Below are 18,556 nucleotides of genomic sequence, written 5' to 3'. Positions count from 1 at the left end.
CGTGTATCCTAATGCAAAACAGTCAGAAATACACACAGGGGAAAAAATATACATATATAGATGTCTATATATATACATGTACATAACAACTCTACATGTAATAATAGTAAAGGTAGTAAAGTACATATGATTAACTCCACTGTAATGCAAAAGATACCACGGGACGGTGCATTGGTACTAGATCAATATGTCATGTTTATAATGAGTGCATATGTGCAATATGGTTTCATATAGTTCACACATAATATACAGTAATACTAGTAGTATGAGCTTAGACAATGTACATAACACGAGACATTACTTGATGTAATATATGTAAGTACCACCGTGTATCCTAATGCAAAACAGTCAGAAATGCACACAGGAAGAAAATAATAACAATATATGCAATGACACATAATAATAGTAATAGGCACGTAGTACAAGTACATATGATTGAATGTAATGCAAAAGATACCACGGGACTAAGTCAACATGTCATGTTTACAAGGAGCGCATAATTATGTATAAACATATTGGTTTGAACTTTCACATGTTTCATTTTATATTGCTTCTTTAATCAAATCGCAAAGGGCTACAAGTACATCAGTATTTTCACAATTGAGTAACCATATTAATCTATTCATGGTGTCAAGACTGGAAAAATGTTCACATTGTTGTTTTATAATTTCATACATGTTCTGCCTGAGTGAGTTATAAGTTAAACATTCAAAAATTAGATGAATTTCATCACCAATTTTACAAGAAGAACACTTTGTGCAAAATCTTAAATGTCTAGGGATTCCTGAATAACGACCTCGTTCTACTGGTAAATTGTGCGCTGATGTACGTAATCTTGCAAGTGTTTTATGTTGTGCAGGTGGTAAGAGTGTTAAGTAGTTTTCAAAAACAAAATTAGTTTTAAATTTAACATAAGTTTCAAGTTTTCCATATTGTAAACTTCTGATATGTCCCCATTCTTTCAAATAATGATTGCATAACAATTCCTTACATTTTTTCTTTAAAATTGATAGGTTATTGATTGCAATATGATTGTTTCTAATTCCAACAATTCCAAATAACTTTTGCACCACACCATACCATGACTGCGATTTTAATGTACAAGCATTATGCTTACTTTGCATGTATGCAGCATTTAGTAGAGGAAAAGAAGTACCCAGATTTTCTAATCTCATCTGTTTACATATTTTATTATATTTTTCACTACATCAAAATGTAATGGAAACCTGCCAAGTTCGGATATGAGCCGTTCCAAGCAACCCCCCCCCCCCCTTATGTCAATCCACTGTATTTTTACGTCACAATGAAAATACGCGACGTAATTTTATTCGGGAGAAAAGAAAACATGTGACAAAATTTAATGATAACCTATAAACGATAACCAAGACGCCACAGAGTGGATATATGTTTTAAATCAAAGCACTTGATCAATGCAATTTAAGGTACTGAAAATTCACCTTCCCAACCTTTGTGGAATGGTTTTATTCAAAAAACACATGTACCTGTAATTAGGCTTTCATGCATTGAGAAATTTCAGAAAATTAATATTTTGTGCATGTATCGCGGTTAATCAATTTCCGTGATATCGGCTGCCATACAATATTAAAGTAGCGCATCGTCATAACATTGTGCTTGTCTTTGCTTGTAAACAAATATGTGGAATCTAAAATCTAAATGATATATACTGGAATAAAACACTAAGTGCGATATTCATTTCCAATGCAAAATTTTACAAGTATACTTTCGTAATTGACGGGCGAACAATGCTTGGGCCTGGTGTCATTTTCGATTTTCGTGTCGGCCTACGTACCAAAAAGAAAATTGTGAGTGCATTTCAATAAATGACGCGTTCACCCACTACTGTATGCAGAATAAAACAAATACAGACCTATCAACGAAAGCATCAATAAATTTTCTCCGCGAATGAAGCGTAAGTTTACTCCGCAATTTAGAATTTTAATCCGGTCGGGCCTATTCAAAATAAAGCTTGGATTTTTTTGGTACTTTTTTTTAAACGGATTAATTTGGAAAAAAGAAAATAAATATTCATGATGATATGAATATTCCTTAGCCAAAATGCAAGTTAATTAATTAATTAATTAATTAATTAATTCCTTACTTTTAAGATTTAGTTCAAGCTGTATTGATTAAAAGATTTATTCATGTTAGTAGTGTTGAGTACTCGATAAAAAAATTTTTTTTTTAAATATTAACCTGTTTTATATTTACTTTATTTTTTCTTATTTTCCCTGGCTTTTTTAATCAGAGGAGGAAGTGACAAGGTTGGTTATATGGCCGGAATATGATCTTGTTTTGGTATCGGTATACTATTTCTAAATAACCCGTAGAGTACATTTAAGAAATAAGATATCATTTTTGAATGTTGTTGGGATATGACATGAAGTTGGTCATGTGATCAAATCCTATAACGCCCGAAGGGCGTTATAGTAGATTTGATCACGTACCAACTTTATGTCATATCCCAATAACATTGAAAAATGATATTTTATTTCTTATATTTATATTTTCTATTTTGATTTGTGTTCTTATCGAGCTTCCATGATTATGTAGCAGATGACCAAAATAACGATCGTAGAACACAAAATATAGTTCGTAAGAGTTTTATCGAATAAAAAATTAGGAACAATACCAAAGAGAATATAAGATATAGATATTTAATTGAAAATGAAATGTTTTTAAAAAAAAAAAAAATGTGTAAAAATAAAGGTAATTTAGAGGGTAAAGTTAACTGAAATGACAAGAAGAACGGAGTAAACTACATCCTGGTGTGATTTGGTCGCGATCAGCGATGGAGAAACTAGCGTCGGTCTAGCCACAGGGGCTCGTCACGAATTGACCCTCTCTATTCTATATTTACACAAGGGAGGAATCCAGAATCCAAAAAATCACTAACTCAAGTTTTTATTCGTCTCCTTTTTATATTTCAAGGACGTTAAATCTAAGAAGCCCTATCTCGATCGATCGAGGAAAGATCATAGTTTGTAAAAATACCTAACATCTGTTTGCACCGGCAATAAATATGAAGAACCAATACATTTTCTGTCGTTTTTGAACCACAGGAACTTTTCCTCAATCACCCAAAATAGAGACGCGTTCTCATTGGTCAATTGAATTCGCTCTTATGCTGAACTATCGGGTCATAATGTTTTGATCACCGGTGTTGCAGGCATAGGGAATGTTTTTTTTTAAATTAAGAAATAATCTTTAAAAATGTTATCTGCTCCCAAACATGTGTGAGAAAAGCTAAATACATGGTCTATGTATGGAATATGATACTCAGGTGACCGAGAGGCCTTTAAGCTCGGGTTTGGTGTACAATTGAACTGACCAATGCTGGAACTTGATTCGACCTCGCCGGTATTACCGGGCCGCCGGTTTTTGACCGGCTGAACACTTGATTGGAAGCCGATAATGCGTGCGCATCAACCGGGTCGGCCCGATGGCGCCGAATTTTTTGACAGGCGTGAGCGGGACCAAGATGGCGTCGTTTATAGATATGCAAGTTTTGTCAGTTTCATTAACGAACAGCAGCTTCTACATAAGTGCATTATGCATATATTTTTACAAGATCTTGTAACAACATATATTTTTATTATTCATTCCATCACTTTTGTCAATGCATACACCTCGAAGACCCTACATTTATGAAATAACAAAAGAATGTGAGTTGTTTAGTTACAACTCATCCAATCTTACAGGTCAGTTGCCAATTTTTATTTTTATTAGGGTTAAAGAAATAGTTGCAAGAGAGGCTAGGACAGACAATAGTTTATGTATGGTTGTCCAATTATTGTGTCAAAATAACTATATGGCATGCTATCAATAGATGTCTAATTAACATAACTGACACATACGGCATTGTTGCGACAATGAATACTTCGTCGTTATCATCGTCAAGCTCTTCTTCTGAAAATGTGTATAAAACTGTAGCGGTTATGCTGGGCGCAGCCATATTGGATTTGGAGCCGGGGGTGCCGCCACACTTGATTCATTTTCAGCCCGGTCACATGACCGACGGCCCGATAAGAACACGTTTTCTATTTTGAGTGATTGGGGAAAAGTTCCCGTGGTTCGAAAACGACAGAAAATGCATTGCTTCTTGATATCTACATTCATTGTATATGTACATTCATTGAATACATAAATTTCATTGCATGTCAGAGTAATATTGTCATAGTTGACATTTAAATATATAGGTTATACAGTATTCATATTGTATGATGATCAATGTAACAATGAGTTAGTAGATTACAACAGTGCCATAATGTTAGATATAATAAAGCTAGGGATTTTCTTAAAACATAATACCACTCATGCTGCCTCAGGGTCCACACACACACAAACTAGAGTCCAGAGATGACCCTAGGGCATCCTAGCCGGGAGACCATGTTCTCCCAGTAGAGGTGGATTTATATCATTCGTAAAACTACATTTACATAATTAAATACATGTTGTACGTGAACATATCGATTACAAATAAATACAGATGAATAGTAAGAAATATATGTATATTAATTAAAAGTATGTTACAATACTGATAATGTCTCGTACATTGATTTAATTTTATTAAAGTTTATCCGAAATTCCTAATATAATGTCTATATAATTCGAGTTATGAGTGTTACATTTCTTAAGTACTTTATGATATGTTAGCAATTCATATTTTATATGTTGTTTAACTCTTTCTTGTGTTTCATTTTTGCTATTGAGTCTACATAACATTTTGAATTTGTATATACGATAAGCAATGAAAGAAATTAAAATATTAAGAACTGATATTTTGTCATTTGTTTCCTGATAGAAGCCAATAACAATATGTTTCCAGCTAATTTCAAATTTTAATGAGGAACTTATCAAATTCCAAATATCTTTGACATTTGAACAATCAAATATTAAATGTTTACAATTTTCTGTTTCATTTGGACATGAGTTGCATTTACTGCTTATATCTTGGCAGCATTTACTTAAGAATAAATTATTGCTGAGCAAGTTGTTCAGAAGTTTATAGTTGAACTCTGCAACCTTTTTATCAAGAATATTTGCAATTTTATGTCTATATATTTTTACCCATGATGATTTACACTGAATATGAAATTCTCTTTCATAGAATGACTGATAAATAGGTGTACGTGATTTTTTATTGCATAAAATTTTGTAAAATATTTTTGAAATACCTTTGCTTAAGTCTAATAGTTTGTTGCCGTACTGAAAGCGAGGGATTATTGGAGAGTTTGTGATAAATGGAACAATTGAAAGATCATATTTGTTTATAAATTCTCTAAAGACTGAATATAAAATTTTATATTGGCAAATCCAATTACTTTTGTATTTTAAATTATCAAGAAACCATTTAGCAGGTTTTAGACCACTTGAGTCACATATATCTTTGACATAGAGCAGATTACTTTTAATCCAATCAGGGAAATATAGTGACTTACCTTTATATGTGAATAATTTATTATTCCATATTGGTTGTTGTAAGAATTTTGTAGCTGATAAATGCATTTGTCTCTGTTTACATTTATTGGAACATATAAAAATTTGTTGATAGAAAATTGGAAAGTTTTTGATTAAGCCATAATTTTTCAAATCTGTTTCATTGGTAATTAGAATATATTTAAAATAAATATTATTTTTCAGACATAAGGATTCTACATATGACTTTAATTTTCCCTTTGAATTTAGTAATTTTTCAACCCAAGATGCTTTTATTGACATTAATTTTGACTCAACGTCTATCACACCAATACCTCCTTCATTAATGCTACGTATTAAAGTATTTCGTTTTATACGATCTGTTTTATTCCATGGGAACTTAAATATAAGTCTATTCATTGTTTTTAATTCTTCATTGCATGGTAAAGAGAGAACAGAGATTCTATATAAAATCTTAGATAGTTTTACATTATGACCCCTGGGTCGAGGCCTCTGCTGGTGGACTGTTAGTCCCCGAGGGTCTCTACAGCCCAGTAGCTAAGTACTTCGTTACTAGCTTGAAAATACGGATGTATATTTAATTGCTGTTATAAAATTTAGAAATTCATTTCAAAATTAAGGATTATCTCCCTCATGCATAGCTCTTATCCTTGGACGAATTTGGCTCTACTTTATTGGCACGCTGTTTTTGGCTATATTTAGCTCTAAAACTTCATAGTTATTTCGGATTTCAAACATTTCGGTTGAGCATCACTGAAGAGACATTATTTGTCGAAATACGCATCTGGTGCATCAAAATTGGTACCGTATAAGTTTTACATTATGACTCCTGGGTCGAGGCCTCTACTGGTGGACTGTTAGTCCCCGAGGGTCTCTACAGCCCATTAGCTAAGTACTTCGTCACTAGCTTGAAAATACGGATGTATATTTAATACGCAAGATCGTAAATACCGCGTTAGCGGAACTCTCTTGTAAAGAAGTCCGGAAAAGCGTGTCGATCTTGGGCATTTTTTGTTTATTCAAAACAATGGCATCGGAAGACGATTTAACCTCCATGTGCTTTCCACAATTAAAAGCATTTTTATATGAAAGGTGTGTAAAAACGTCTGGATACAGGAAAAATGAACTTCTGAATTTAGCTCGCGAAGCTATATATTTTGACGCAAGCTCTTCTCAGCTTTGGGAATTTCCTGGCTGACAGCAGTGGGAAAAAAATCCACCACATTTCCATTAAAATCTATCAGTTATGGATATTTCTGCGTATTATGTTTCTTTCTTGAATCATTACTACAGTCTACTGCAATGCAATGATAGTACACCATTGTTAAAATCGGGTGAATCGATCACGATAAAAGTTGCAGAACTGGTATTATTTACCAACATGCCCAAATTCTCGCATACTCTGGGTCTCGCGAGACTTTGAAAGGGGGAAGTAAAATTTAAAACCAAGACGGAAAAAGTAGTCGCGATCTTGCGTATTGCTGTTATAAAATTTAGAAATTCATTTCAAAATTAAGGATTATCTCCCTCATGTATAGCTCTTATCCTTGGACAAATTTGGCTCTACTTTATTGGCACGCTGTTTTTGGCTATATTTAGCTCTAAAACTTCATAGTTATTTCGGATTTCAAACATTTCGGTTGAGCATCACTGAAGAGACATTATTTGTCGAAATGCGCATCTGGTGCATCAAAATTGGTACCGTATAAGTTTTACATAGAGCTAACGTGTTGATCACGCAAGTTTTTCCAAAGAGAGTGAGGTTTCTTGTTTTCCAAGCCTCAAAAAGTTTTTCCATGTCTTTTATACAATTCAAACTATTATTTTTTATAACAAAGTGTTTTATCATGACCGATGTAGATTCCTAAAGTTTTTACACAAGAGGAATTTATATTTATTCCACAAATGTTATCCGTATAATTATGTTTTAGGTTTCCCATTAAGATACTTTCCGATTTGGATGTGTTAAGAATCATTCCCGAAACGGAGCTAAATTTATTTATGATATCTAGAGCATTATTCATTGAGACTTCATCTTTTAAAGGGAGTGTACAGTCATCTGCATGTTGGACAATTCTAATTTCATTATCTTTCTCATTATTAACCATGTTAATACCTTTGATGCTATTGCTTTTTCTAATCTGAATTGCAAGAATTTCAGTAACAAACAAAAAAATTATAGCAGAAATGGGACACCCCTGACGGATGCCCCGGGACATTTTACAGGTTTTTGATATCCACCCATTATTTTTCATTCTGAATAAAGGCTCTATATATAAAATGTTCAGCCACTTTAAGAAATTAATACCGAAATTAAAGGATTTAAGTGCTTTAAACATAAAATTCCATTCCACTGAATCAAAAGCTTTTTGAAAATCAAGAAATAATAATATTCCGTCCTCATTACAATTTTCCCAATGTTTAAAGATATCAGCTATTATTCTTGCGTTTAATCCTATAAATCTACCTTTAATATATGCAGACTGGTCATTTGATATTAAATTATTGATTACTTTTTGTAATCGTCTTGCAAAAGTAAATGCGATGATTTTGTAGTCAGTGTCAGTCAAACTAATTGGTCTGTAATTTTCTAGCAAATTTTTATCTCCTTTTTTGTATATAATGGATAAAACTGACAATCTCTGAGAAAGTGGTAATTTATTATCATCAAAAGATTTTTTGAATGGTAGAAAAGAAATGTTTTTTAAGTTTAGGCCAAAACATTTTATAAAACTCACTTGGTAGTCCATCAAGACCAGGGCTTTTATTATTTTTCATTGCAGAAAGTGCATCTGAAAACTCTTGTAATATTCGGAATAGTTCAAGTATTATCGATTCTGGGGTCACTAGGTCAAAGGTCAAGGTCACAGTGGCTATAAATAGACTGAAATTTGGAGAAAATTTTGTTTTCCGCACCATAGCTCTTGAACGAATCATACGATCTCAATCAAACTTAGATGGATTGTCACCCTCAGTAAGACCAGGAGGTCTATCGATTCTGGGGTCACTAGGTCAAAGGTCAAGGTCACTGGCTATAAATAGACTGAAATTTGAAGAAAATTTTGTTTTCCACACCATAGCTCTTGAACGAATTATAGGATCTCAATTAAACTTAGATCGATTGTCACCCTCAGTAAGATGGGGTCACAAGGTCAAAGTCACAGTGGCTATAAATAGACTGAAATTTGGAGAAAATTTTGTTTTCTGCACTATAATTTTTTAACAAATTATAGGATCTCAATTAAACTTAGATGGATTATCGCCCTTGATGAGACAAAGAAGCCTATTGATTTTGGTCAAGGGTTAAAGGTCAAGGTCACAAAGGATTTAAGTCGGCTGAAATTTATGTACGCAAAATTTTGCTCCCTGCTTGATAATTCTTGCAAACTTTTCTGCCGGTTTCCTCTATGCCCATTCCTTGTGCAACTCGGTTTGTGCATCTTCGATGCCGGACGATTTTTAATTTTTTTGCATTTCATTTATTTTGAGTTATTATACAATTATTTACCATTCCATTGATCCTCTACAGGACTGTAGTATACTCAGGTGACAGTTTAGCATATTGGACAACCTTTTCAAGTAATGAATCCTTAGAATTAGCTACAACTAGGATTAAACTTGAATGTACATGTATATATACAGGGGAAAAAACTTCTTCATAACTGCAAGGCATTGATAACCATATTGATTTGAATGTTTGGGCCATAATATGTGGTCACATTTTTCATGAGAATATAAAGGGGTGAAATTCTAGAAAACAACAACACGACTTCAGTTACTCGAGGAGCGTTGTGGCCCATGGGCCTTCCATTATCCATGTTTGCTGTTGCAACGCTTTGAAAAACAACAACAGTTGATTTGTGTCTAAAATCATGATAATATTCAGTCATTTATCCCCCTACCCTTCCAGTGCTATCTGTTCTAACTGAATTTCCACAATGTTCAACTCCCATGAGTACTTTCAGTACTTTGATTAATAGTTGTTCTTTAAGTTCACTGCATTGATTGATTTTTTTTCAATTATTTCACGCATCACCACATCTTTTGTGTCTTCCCACTGGTCTGTCGTGGTCACTTGTTTTCCGATCCGTTTTGCCTCAAGTGGGGTGGCAGCTTCTCTAATGCTCGTAGCTCGCAGCATGTCTCCAGACCTCATAGCCTTCGCATATTGAAATGCGTGTTCGGAAGTAGGGTGATTGAATCCAAAATTATCTATCTCACACTCATAAAAATTAGATAGAGAGTCATCTTTTCCGCCAAAAGTAATCACAACCTTCTGTCGGTTTTCATAATGTCTACAATCCTCGGACCCCGGCTTGTGTCCAGATTCATGACAAACTTTACAGCAGGATTCGTATTCGCATTTATGCCTCATATGGTCGTCTCCCCAACAGTTGGTACAACGCTTTCTCTCTCGTTTTGGTTGGCCACGATGAAATATAGAGCACTTTAATCCAGCACAAAAACTTGATTTTGGTAGGAATTTGCCATCAGGGAAGGGTCGCATGTATATGAAGCGGTTTCCGTTGCGTATGTCCGTCATTTTCCTAGTGGACGGATTTCGTATTTTCTCATACTTGATTTCTGACGTGAGCTTAGCGCCTAGTTTGCTTAACATGTCAGTGACACATTTGTCATCAACAGATAAAGGGACTCCTCGGATTGTCACTCGGAGTATATCCTCGTCGGGCTTCTCGGTACCCGCAGAAAACGGATTATTTTCAAACACATTGATCGTTCTCTGTTGAAGTTCAAATCCCTCTGCCACTAACACCTGTCTGCTTTCTCTAGAATTTAGATATATGCGCCAAAAGTCGCGATCAAGTTGGATGCATTTTATATCATTTACTTTCTTCTGATTTCGACAGAAATTCAAAGGATCTGAGAGAATTGATGGTGGATATGATGGGTCAAGTTAACTATATTTATTTCCAATCAAGGGCCCTCAAGGGGCAGCATGAAAATACATACAAATAATGTATATATACATATACAAGTAAAGAAAGAAGTGATTACATAACACATAGTTATATACAAATACAGTGTCATATATTGTTCAAAATAAATTTTCCAGTTATATTTAGAATGGATGGCTCTTCAGAACATAGTATGTAAATGAATTTTTGTTCATCATTGAGTTTGGTAAAATTTTTAACTGTTTTTTCTATAGCACCACAAAAAGATTTTCTTTCATCAGCAAACTTTTCACATTTAATCAAAAAATGGATCTCATCACCTAATAAACCGGAGTTGCATTTGTTACATATTCGTTCATTCCTATTAATACCAGAATATCTACCAACTTCAATCATTAATTTATGAGCTGATATCCGTAACTTACAAATAAATCGCCTAATATCAAAATTTTTAATTTTATTAAGATAGTTCTCAAAACCAAAGTGCTCCTTAAGCTTAAAATAAGTGCACAGTTTCCCATCAATTAATTTATTTCGATTATTGTACCAGGTTTCAGTATATTTATCACAGAGTAATTTCTTTACAATTTTCTTAAATCTATACTGACTAAAATCTCTTAACGGATATCCAATTTTAATATATTCTAAAGCTTTTTCTACTAGTGAGTACCATGACAGTTTGCTGTTTAAATGTAAAGATTTACTACATAGATAAGCATCCTTAAGTAGTTTAAATTCATTTTGGTTTTCAAGCCTGTACCAATAACAAATGATTGATTTCAAAATATCATGATGTAGAGGAAATCTCCCCAATTCTGATAGTACAGCAAAATTTGTACTTTTCTTATGTACACCCAGAATACATTTAGAATATCTATGATGAAGCTTCTCATAGTGAAGTGATTTAAAAAGTTTGTCTGGATCAAATGGTGATGATTTTAATTTATTCCATGAACCTATGTATCCACCCCATATTTCAGAATTATATAATAAAATTGGTTTTATTGTGTGGTCAAAGAGATGAGTACTTGTTTTAATTCCTGGTGCTAAACAGCTCTTAGTCAGGTTTTTGGAAAGAAACAACGGTATGTTCATCGTTAGGACTCGCGGTTGTAGCCATGCAGGAGACGATTCAAGACAGTAGCACAGATTTAGACCAAGTGCAGGTAGGTTGCGTCTTTTATTTACCTTAAGTGTGTGTAAAATAAAAAAAAAAAAATGAACTGACGGAGTTTTTGTTCACTTGAGAGATTTCTGTTGTAGGATTTTAATGTCAGAAGACTCGCACCAGTACCCTGATATGAACATGTAAATTTTTCGAGCCTCGAAACCAGCCTCGCTTATAATCATGCCGAGTCATAGCCGTGATGGAAGTTGCCAGGAAACAACAGGTTAACTTATCTTCATGAAGTAAATAAATGTAGACTTATAACTCTGCCTACATGTTTTCGCTTCCAATATCATAGAACTTTATTTTATAAATTCGCCATGCAGAAGTTGCAGACGGTATTTAAAACTGTATAATTAAAAGGAAACAACAGAACGATATATGTTTAATGTTTCTCTTTTATAATGAAATTCTTGTTTTTTACAAAATAAACTGTATAAATATCCTGCTGCGTTTATTTCTGTTATGTTGTCATTGCAGGGCGGATCCAGAGTTTACGAAAGGGTGTGTGTGAAAGTCAAGTATTAGCCAAAATGCTTAGCCATTTTGGGTGCCAATCTGGAATTTTACTAATCTGGAATTTTACTCATGCTATTTCTATTATTTTAATTTGTGGCGAGGGGGGGGGGGGGGGGGGGGGGGGGCTCTAAATCCCCACTGCATTGCATAAGCAAGAAGCCAGGTAAAAATACAGGAACTGACTTTTGAAGCGGTGATTGTATTCATACGCAAGAACAAACTGATTACATGACCAATTTCATGTCACACGAAATTGAACATCAATTTCATTAGTACTGTCATATAAGAAAGTGCATTGGCAAATGTAAATATATCTTATTGTTGACGATACTTATTTTCTCGGTTAGGAATCAATCTAAAATGTACATAAAGGGGAAGTTTCCCCGGGAAGAGGGTTTTCTTGGGGGGTACCATATCAGAGAAAACGGGGCTTGGTTTCTTTTGGGGGGAATCAAGCTAAATACGTTTATTAGACGGAATAAAGCCCTTCACTATAACTCACGCGTTGTATGCAACGCGCCACAGTAAAATCCCCTATTTTCTCGTAAGGCGTTGCAAATACTTGGAGAATATACAAGGCGACTATTCTTATCTTATTTTCTCGGTTAATAAAATATACATAAAGGGGAAGTTTCCCCGGGAAGAGGGTTTTCTTGGGTGGGGGTGGGGGGTGGGGGTACTATATCAGAGAAAACGGGACTTGGTTTCTTTTGGGGGTATCAAGCTAAATAAGTTTATTACACGGAATAAAGCCCTTCTCTATAACCCACGCGTAGATTTTCATAAATCTGTGGTTTTACTGTGGAGCGTTGCATGCAACGCGTGAGATATAGAGAAGGGATTGACCCCCCCCCCCCAAAAAAAGAAACCAAGCCCCGTTTTCTCTGATATGGTACCCACAAGAAAACCCTCTTCCCAAGGAAACTTCCCCTTTATGTACATTTTATATTGATTCCTAACAGAGGAAATAAGAATCGTCAACCTATATATACTCCTGTTATTTGCAACGCTCTACGAGAAAATTGGTCATTTTATTGTGGAGCGTTGCCTGCAACGTCTTGATGTTAGATGTTATAATAGCATGATGGTGATATTTTAATTTCGTAAATAATATTGATAATAATTAGGGCACATGTTTTGTTAAAATGTTGATATACATGTAGACATGTATACATATATGAAAGAGAAACAAATGAATTCAAAGAGAAATGGTATAACGGAATAAGCCGCACGAAGCATACGATATTGTTCATAAATCTCTCTATATTCTATGCAATTTCTTTGATATGCTATTTTTCTTGTCAGTTTAATCTCTTATAGAGAATACGGACCCGATGTATATTTTGGTATCGTAATATATACTCGGGATTTTATTACCCTAAAACGTATACGCAACGCGTTGCAGATAACAGTATATAGCCGTTATGATATTAAAGACCTAGATGACTCCATCGTCGGTTACCCACGGGTTCTTCTAATCGATTCTCTCCATGAGGGAGCGTGAGTGGACTCAAAACCGTAGTTTGCGACGATGAGATGACTCGAGTTTCTGCCAATGTAGGAAATAGATCTACAGAATACTTTATTTCAGAGTCCGATAAAGACAAACGTGAGATAGACCTAATATTATAACAATAAACAGAAATCTCATTAACAATCGGAGGCATAGGCCTATAGCTGTACATAACAATAAACAGAAATCTCATTAACAATCGGAGGCATAGGCCTATAGCTATATCTGTACAGAACAATAAACAGAAATCTCATTAACAATCGGAGGCATAGGCCAATAGCTATATCTGTACATAACAATAAACAGAAATCTCATTAACAATCGGAGGCATAGGCCTATAGCTATATCTGTACATAACAATAAACAGAAATCTCATTAACAATCGGAGGCATAGGCCTATACAGTGGAGCCTCGTTAATCCGGACACTTTGGTTCCCAGCAAAATCGTCCGGATAAATGAAGCGTCCGGATAATTGAATCGCATATTTTCTAGCTTTGCATAAGTAACCAATATGTGCCTACTTTATTGATGCATAGTGAATTAAATACATTCTATCATTGGATTTAACCATTTGCATTAGTAAATAAATTATGATAATGTTAACATTTACATGTATTTCAAAGCACTAAAATTGTAAGTGTTCAGTGTATTTGCCTGTGCTTACATTGTACATACATATGAGCCCTACAAATAAATATACAAAACTGTGTACCGTATGCACTAAAACAAATAATGAAGCACTTTATGTAACTATAAGTAAATAAATCATTAGTAACTAACATAATCATTTACACTTCAAACATTTCATCACACTTTTACTTCTTAAAGAGGCCGGTAATTTCCACCTGTCACGATTCACGGGTTCGGCGGTCTGTTAAAACAATCTTCATCGTCCAAAGTTGATATAAGAATTTCGTGATTATCATGTCAGTTGACAACATTCTTTAACCAAAATTCAATCTGCCAGAGTTTATATTTCTTATTCTATAATTATCCAAGACAATATCGGGAGAACAAAATCATTTAAGCTCGTAATATTAAGACCTACTACTGCTTTGATCTAGTCACTTGCACCTATTATTTTCATGGTGCGATAATAACGTAACAAAACTCGGGTGAAAGTAACATTACAGGTACATACAGAATTTAATTGTCATTTTCCTTAAAATGGTAATTTTCTCACTTCTACCCAGAGTTTAAAAATTCGAAAGCAATAAAGCTCTACAACATCGTAACAAGAATCAATCGTACACAGGTACATTCTACATGCGTGGCATTCTAAACATTAAAAACTTACTACATATACATGTGCATGAACATACATGTATATTTCACGCCAATCAACAGTATAAAATCCAGAATCTAGAAGTATAATCTACACTCTTTAGATTTGAATAAGCCGATATCAATTTACGAATCAGTACAACTGATATGTGTAGCAGTGAAAAAATTATCATTACGGCATGATGTTTAATTTATTAATACTATTAGCGTATTGATCAAGACAATAAAATAATATGCTACAGATTTATTTACAAAATTCAACACTACACGCAATACAGATCTTATGTGCGAAAATTGGCAATACAATGTCTCGATCGGCACGTGCTATCTAACGGACTTATCATCACACACCACCTAATTGGAGGGAGGTGTTGCCAGGGTACAGGTAATCGCTTCAATTAGACAGTTTGGCTTGTTTTCTTTATAATTTACGCCTTGCTAAAATTGTCCGACACAGACCTTCCCTAAACAAAATTACCGTCCGGATTAACGGTACAATTTTCAATGCATTATAACGTTTTGTAGTAAAAAGTGACCGTCCGGATCCGGAACGCGAATTTCCGGATTAATGATGCAAAATAATGTATAAAAATTCTGTTTCCTAGAAAAATCGTCCGGAAGGTGAAGCGTCCGGATTAATGGCGTCCGGATTACCGAGGCTCCACTGTAGTTATATCTGTACATAACAATAAACAGAAATCTCATTAACAATCGGAGGCATAGGCCTATACTAGCTGTACATAACAATAAACAGAAATCTCATTAACAATCGAAGGCATAGGCCTATACTAGCTGTACATAACAATAAACAGAAATCTCATTAACAATCGGAGGCATAGGCCTATAGCTGTACATAACAATAAACAGAAATCTCATTAACAATCGGAGGCATAGGCCTATACTAGCTGTACATAACAATAAACAGAAATCTCATTAACAATCGAAGGCATAGGCCTATACTAGCTGTACATAACAATAAACAGAAATCTCATTAACAATCGGAGGCATAGGCCTATACTAGCTGTACATAACAATAAACAGAAATCTCATTAACAATCGGAGGCATAGGCCTATACTAGCTGTACATAACAATAAACAGAAATCTCATTAACAATCGGAGGCATAGGCCTATACTAGCTGTACATAACAATAAACAGAAATCTCATTAACAATCGAAGGCATAGGCCTATACTAGCTGTACATAACAATAAACAGAAATCTCATTAACAATCGGAGGCATAGGCCTATACTAGCTGTACATAACAATAAACAGAAATCTCATTAACAATCGAAGGCATAGGCCTATACTAGCTGTACATAACAATAAACAGAAATCTCATTAACAATCGGAGGCATAGGCCTATACTAGCTGTACATAACAATAAACAGAAATCTCATTAACAATCGGAGGCATAGGCCTATACTAGCTGTACATAACAATAAACAGAAATCTCATTAACAATCGAAGGCATAGGCCTATACTAGCTGTACATAACAATAAACAGAAATCTCATTAACAATCGGAGGCATAGGCCTATACTAGCTGTACATAACAATAAACAGAAATCTCATTAACAATCGGAGGCATAGGCCTATACTAGCTGTACATAACAATAAACAGAAATCTCATTAACAATCGAAGGCATAGGCCTATACTAGCTGTACATAACAATAAACAGAAATCTCATTAACAATCGAAGGCATAGGCCTATAGCTGTACATAACAATAAACAGAAATCTCATTAACAATCGGAGGAATAGGCCTATAGCTATATCTGTACAGAACAATAAACAGAAATCTCATTAACAATCGGAGGCATAGGCCTATAGCTGTACATAACAATAAACAGAAATCTCATTAACAATCGGAGGCATAGGCCTATAGCTATATCTGTACAGAACAATAAACAGAAATCTCATTAACAATCGGAGGCATAGGCCTATAGCTGTACATAACAATTTAGATGACAAGGCATAATTATATTTTCATTATTTATTTATTCATCAATCAAGTGCCCTCAGTGGGTATATATAGGCCTACAATATTATATACTACATGATACAATATGTGTACACATATATGTGTTGTGTACTATATGCAAGGTGAAGATAACGAACAGTGATCAATCTCATAACTCCTACAAGCAATACAAAATAGATAGTTGGGCAAACACGGACCCTACTACATACACATGTTAAGGGTTTCTACATTGACATAGGTATTGAATTCTCATCACAATACTGATTGAAAATGTGCTGTACAACAAGTGTGCTATACGGGAAGTAAAGTAAAACAATATTATAAAATGTTGTCACAAACACAGAGGGTACCAAAGGACGGTGCCTGAGCCAAGTCGATCAGTTATACAACCTTTAGTATTCTATATTCCTGTTTTTAAAATAATTTTACTGGTTTGTTTGAGTATTTGTGCATTTTCATTTGTCATGAGCCAGATCAACTTTTGATCATTATTCATGTTACAAAAGTTCTTACAGCAGTTATTCACCAATTCAATATAAAACACTTAATTCTTTCCTCCTCATTATGAGAACATAACAGTAAAAGATGTTTTTCATCATCAAGTGTATTGGTATTATATCTAATACAGTGTCTATCTTGTCTAGGAATGCCTTGGTATCGGCCTCTTTCAATATCTAATCTGTGAGCCGATATGCGAAAGCGTGTAAAACTTCTCTGCTCAAGGATTTTGAGTAATTCCAAATATTTCTCCTGAACGAAATTTTGTTTAAATACGAAAGCCGGCTAGGCTCATTTGAAAGAGTAAAAAAATATTTTAACTCGTTATAACGAGTTAATTATCTTGTTAAAACGAGATAATTATCTCGTTATAACGAGTTAGTCTCTCGTTATAACGAGTTAATTTTTTTTTCACTTTTCAAAAATGAGCCTATCCGGCTTTCGTATTTAAAAGATATGTAGCAATTTAATTTTTTGTCGTATTGTGAAGTAGCTGGTGATTTCCATTCCTTGATATAATTTTTTAATAAACGATCTTTCAGTGCACTTTTGAATTTATGTACTTTGGCACAAGTCAGTTTCCGAACACCATTTAGCTTATTGATAAGAAAATTGGTGGTACTGTACCATGACGGGACATTCTGCTCAAACAGTGACTTAGATTCACGATATGCATCATTTAAAAGTCTTTACTAATAACTCAAGCATATACAACTGTAGGCCTATACATATATGTAAATCTAACTTACAATATGTCATACTTACATATGTATTCCCATATCACGTTATCATAATAAATCTGCCCACAAGAATTTCTTTGTCTTCTGAGTTGAGTAGCCAACATGGTTTTTCTTCAAGCAGAAAAATTTCGACCATACATTTTTTTCAATAGATTTAAAGATTTCTCTTCTTTTGTTATAATATTTTTCACTTATTATCGAAAAATGTATTTCATTTTCAATGGTGTTAGACTGATTTGCATTTATAATCGGTCCTTTCTAGGGATGTTGCATGGTAAACCTATTCATTTTAATTTACATGCTGATGTCAGATATCTAATACAAACACAGATATTCACGAAAACCTTGAAATTTGAGGTTACCTGCAATCAAAAGGTATAAGTAGCTGACTCCCTTAAGGGTGATATTTGAATATTTATGACATTTCAAGATACCCAATATCAGTACTCGCCATACATATCGTTGTAAGTTAGTTTTAA

The sequence above is a fragment of the Ostrea edulis genome, chromosome 9, assembly GCF_947568905.1.
Source record: "Ostrea edulis chromosome 9, xbOstEdul1.1, whole genome shotgun sequence".
Classification (NCBI taxonomy): Eukaryota; Metazoa; Mollusca; class Bivalvia; order Ostreida; family Ostreidae; genus Ostrea; species Ostrea edulis.
The sequence above is the reverse complement of the archived record's forward strand: the minus strand, read 5'-3'. Positions refer to the sequence as shown.